Source organism: Toxorhynchites rutilus, chromosome 2 (genome assembly GCF_029784135.1).
Source record: "Toxorhynchites rutilus septentrionalis strain SRP chromosome 2, ASM2978413v1, whole genome shotgun sequence".
NCBI classification, from domain to species: domain Eukaryota; kingdom Metazoa; phylum Arthropoda; class Insecta; order Diptera; family Culicidae; genus Toxorhynchites; species Toxorhynchites rutilus.
Window position 1 is genome coordinate 253,274,429 of NC_073745.1, and position 5,166 is coordinate 253,279,594.

The following is a 5,166-nucleotide window of genomic DNA, read 5'->3' on the forward strand; positions in this document are numbered from 1 at the left end:
CTGATGCAATCGAATGTTTTAACCGCTGTTGAATTAAATTTCAGATAGCCGCGCGAGATAGCTGGTGGATGATAATCCAGACGACCGGAATTCGAACCCACATCGGAGCAGTTTTCACCAAACATCAATCTGTGCCATTTTATACATTCATATTCCTCTCCCAATACAAGTCAATCAAACAATTATTATTTCTACAAACATAAATACTCATATATAAAAATGGCGATTCATGAGGCTATAATAAACATTTCACGAAAATATTTTGCGCCATTTGTTTTTTTTTCTATGTCTGTAATAAATCGTATATCAGTATGGTATTGGTGCTTTAACAATTCATGAATATATTCATATTAGATCGCAATTCAATTTCAACATAATCGCTATTATAGCCGGTCAAAGTTGCATATTCATCCAAACAAATTCGGTAAGCATTTGCCATGTACGTATATGGCCTCCACTTTTGCATGCATATGCCAGTTAGGCGCATTATATGTCAACCAAATTTTAGGGCATATGATGTTATATATACGCTTGTTATGCGATTGAATGTTTGCTGGGATAGCTTCTATTGAGCTGAGTCTATCTGAATGGATAAAATAGAAATCGACAGCGATCGTCGTTGACGTGGCAAATCGTTAGTCTCTTCTCGACCGTATTTCAATGTTTTATACCATTCATACACCCGTGTTTTCGACATAATTGAGTCACCAAATGTGTTCTGCAATTTTTTCAACGATTTGGCACAAGAAGCTCTATTTGCAACAAAAAATTTTACACAACATATTTAAGGTGAAGGTGGAAGCTAGCCATTGTAGTAGTATAGGTAAACCCACGTGTAAAAATGGCGTCAAGTGTTTGTGAGAGAAGAGCAAAGCACACGTAAATAGATCAAATCACTTATCAGACTGTGTGGCGCTCCATTGACACGAGTCTTTGAATACATTTGAAAAAAATAACAATTCAATTCTAAAGTAAAATGTATGAATGATATGTTCCGATGAACAATCTCTATATATATATAAAAATGTTCTGTTCGTTTGTGTATAAGAGACGAATGAACTCTCTGAGTTTAAAGTCTCTTTAATTCAATACCGTTACCGTTTGTGTACGCGTCAAAAACTGGAAAATTGCGGAACCGATTGTGCTCAAAGTTGGACACAATATACAATCCACTTCAAGAGGTGTTGTTAAGGCATAAAAAAATTGGAAAATTGGAAGAAAAATGATTTTATTTATGGCCAGAGTGCGTTTCTGAAATTGAGCTTCAAATGAAAATCGACTATTCAGCAATGAATATGTGTTCGATGTGATGGAAACATCTTTTTTCCACGTGTTTGACAAAATTATGAATTGAAATTGTGTTTCGAAGTGATCTAAAATTTATCGATTTCCCTCATCTATCTCTATATATATATAAAATGTTCTGTTCGAGTGGCAGGGTACAGCTAGTTACAAATATAAATATATATAGAAGGTGTATTTGCATATGAAATAAAATTCTGATTATACGTGAGCGAAACATGAGCAAATTTATAACACATGCGAATTGGGGCTCTTTTGGTATTAACAAGTTTTTCCTTATAGTAACTCGATGTTGATAATTCCTGGATATTTTCTTTCGTTGATCGTATTGTTTTCACATATTCACGTTGGAGAGCCTTAACCCTTTCCTCGTTGGCCGGGGCATTTTGATTGAATGTAATACTTTTCCGTTTACTGTTTTTGAAACCATAGGCAGCCGTGGCAATGTTCCGAGCTCTGCAATGCAATTTGCTTAACCAATGTTAAAGTTGCTAAAACTTACATTATAGACTCATTAAATGTAAAAATAATAATTGTATTGATATCAACACAATTTTATTCTATTGATTTTCATGACATAAAACGCTATGACTCAGGAATAACATTTCATTGAGTGGTTTTTATATCTGTTTCAATGATGTGGTTTGGCATCAGTATCGAAAAAATAAAGATGTTTTCACCAATACAAACAAAACCATTGAGGAAAATTGAAAAATGAAAAGTTAACTTTCAGAGCACTAGCTCGAGTTTTACGACGTTTTCCACTATACATTGCGACGACAGATGAAAATTTAATATTTGGTGAGTAATCGATTAGATTTTGGTTATTATTACTTGATGGAAAGTGTGCGAAAACGATCATTTTCTTCACACTGATTCGCAAAATTATTGATTTTCGGGCGAGGGGTGAGGGAGGGAGATGGAAGAAAAGAGCGCCATTGAGGCAGCCATTTCTGGCTAGCTTCCACCTTCACCTTAACCCACAGAGAATTATCGGTACCAAAAAAATCGCCGAGCCAAAACAAAACTTGTTCCTAATGACGCTGTAAACAAATTGAATGACAGATCGCGCTTAAAATTGACATTAAGACCACTGCCAGTAGCATTAACTTAAAAACAAAATCTGAAATGTTGGAATACGATTTTTTGGAATTCGTGCTGAATAGAACTACAAACATTGAGAACATTCTGGATCCGAAGTTTTATACTGTTCTCTGGTTCCTCCTGGACCCTGGCAACCATATCCCAACCGAGTCCTGAACGCATTGTTTATTGTTTGAAGTCAACATTAATGCAAATACGTTCAACATTTGCAATATATAGAATAGGGCTAATCAACCCTATTCTATTTTCCGACGGATTTCCATTTCCTTCGAAACCGTTTTTTGGTTCGAGTTATAGGGCCCTATTATAGAAATCGAGGCGATAAGAATTTTGCTCGTTAGCTCTATTTTACTATTATAGAAATCGAGCAATTCGATAGCACCGAGCGAGTGATAACTATCGATGCATGTGTCAGAACTTTTCGAGTTGTTTGGTTCACTTGTTGCATATCTTCAGAGAATTATTTTGTTTTGGCTTGTATCCCTTTGGGAAACATTTCAGAAACGCTTCAATATATGCAATTTGCAACACATGTTCGTTTGTTTTGATCAGCATTTGTTTTACGGTGCTGCCAGAATAGTCTATACAAGGTAAGTGTTCAATCCAGCATTATTTACATTAATCATGTTATAACTTACAATGCAGAATTTACTTCCAGCGCATATTTCAGTGGCTGAAAATGCGTGGTGGAAGAAAAAAAACCAAATCACCACCAGTTTGAACGGCTCCTTGAAACAATGGAAGCGAACGTAGACATTGCTCGAGATCTTTGTGGAGGCAGTTCTAATATAATCCCAGTGTAGGAAAAGTTGGAGGAATCCAGAGAGGAACTTAGTGCACTGAGACCACCAATGCATCTAGGTTCAGAATGGCAGAAAGTAAGTATTTCTTTTACGATACACATAGCTTCCATAAGTAAATTTTATCATACTCTTTGAATTTCTTTCAACCGAATTTCCTACCTAAAAATTGCTTACTTCTACTAGCATACATTAGTACGTTATTTTTGGCAGCAATTTTCTTTTTTATTGCTATACTATGCCAAACTATACCACTTTCACTACAATAGATCAAACTAATGGTCGAAGTGGTATAATGCTCTATACCATATGCTAAAGCTATCCTGCAAAACAATAATGATTTTATTCAAATTACAGATTTGGATTGACATGAGGGGAAAGGTAAAGAAAACACTAGCACACAACAAGCGAGAATTTAGAGCAATAGGTGATGGCCCCAATACAATAAAGCTATCGACGCCGCTACAACAAGAAATCGACGCTAAAAGAGGATTACATGTTGCATTACATGAATAACAAAAATTGTTTTGCTAAAAGAAAAGTGAAATTCATGCATGACTCTTCACGGAATTCCATAGATTTTCTAATAATTATATTTTTTGTACAGCAAATTGTTCCACGCTGTCGTTTTTATTACACATGCATGCGTGCCTTACGCCTATTAAGCTTTATTCTTTGAGGGAATATCAATTTACTCCAAAACATAACCATATTAACACTTTTGGAAATACATTTTCATAGCAGATGCCTCAAAAAAAGATTTGGCATCCTTTTTATAGTGCTTCGTGAAACATTTCGAACTTGTTTCAAAATATTTCATCACAACCGCTGACATTCGAGCTTGCTAACGAATCGAGCAGTTTTCCTCGATTTCTATAATTCCAGATTTTACTCGGTGTGATAGTGATAGTGATTGTATCGAATCCTCGATTCGATTTCTATAATAGGGCCCATAATTTCGCATTCCTTATTTCGAACGTTTTGCACATTCAATGTTCGAAGAGAAACATATCGAACGAAATGCAAAAACAACCCGAACGGAATACAGAATGGAATTTTATCAAGTCGTTCGAAATATTTCGAATCGATCGAAATACAGAATAGGGGTGAATGATTCCGTTGGATAATTTTCTTTGGCAAACGATATTTTGATACCCGTCCGGATTAATTTGGCGATTTGCAAGTAAAATCACTGCAGCAGGACTGCACGAAGGCTTCATTTTTTGACGTAGAACTACGTCTTTCATTAAGGGTGCAAATCAGAAAACAGGTCACGTTTTTATGAAATAAAGTTAACGTTAATAACTATTTTTGCCACGAACGGATTTTGGCGATTTACATACCAAACGAATCGGAAATTCCCTAAGATTTGTTTGACATGCTATACATTACAATCTCATAGTCTGTATATAGTTTAAATTGATGTAATAAAAATGCACGCGGTTATACAACAAACAAATTAAAACTTTATTAAAATATGAGACTATGTGCGATCTATAAAAGTAGCCTTTCCCGATGACATGCACCACACAAGAGAGGGCGATGTCTCCTCTTATCAAGCACGGTCGACATCAACCGATCTGACAGCTGTCCGATGGCGAGCCTCCGACTCGATGTACGTTGCTCGTCAGGGTTGTCCTCCCAACTGGAAACATTCTCATTTCCTCATACATTTGTTCCGCCTTTTGTGTGCTTTCCCGCACAGAGCTGTCAGTAACGAGCAACGAACGGGAAATCGTAAGATGTAAAGTCTCTGTGAAAAAAGGAAAAGAAGAAGAACGAAGGGGAATATTTGCCTAGAGTATAAACAGTGGATCTCGCCGAGGCAAACTTTCATTCTCCGTGAGGAAATCGACTGAACAACATCGTTGGGCGAGGGATCGAATGCCTTTCTCAAGGTAATGGGGGTGGAGGAGTAATATTATGGATAAAGTAAAGTTTTCCAAGGGCCTTTTTGAAA

The 5,166-nt window shown here is 36.2% G+C and overlaps 1 long non-coding RNA gene across 1 annotated transcript; it reads left to right on the forward strand.

Moving 5' to 3' along the window:
* The first annotated feature begins 2,733 nt into the window (after window positions 1-2,733).
* LOC129771600 (uncharacterized) lies at window positions 2,734-3,987 on the forward strand. Its single transcript, XR_008742420.1, has 3 exons — window positions 2,734-2,996; window positions 3,065-3,284; window positions 3,564-3,987. It is a non-coding gene; the product is annotated as an uncharacterized LOC129771600 (long non-coding RNA).
* Window positions 3,988-5,166: the final 1,179 nt, after the last annotated feature.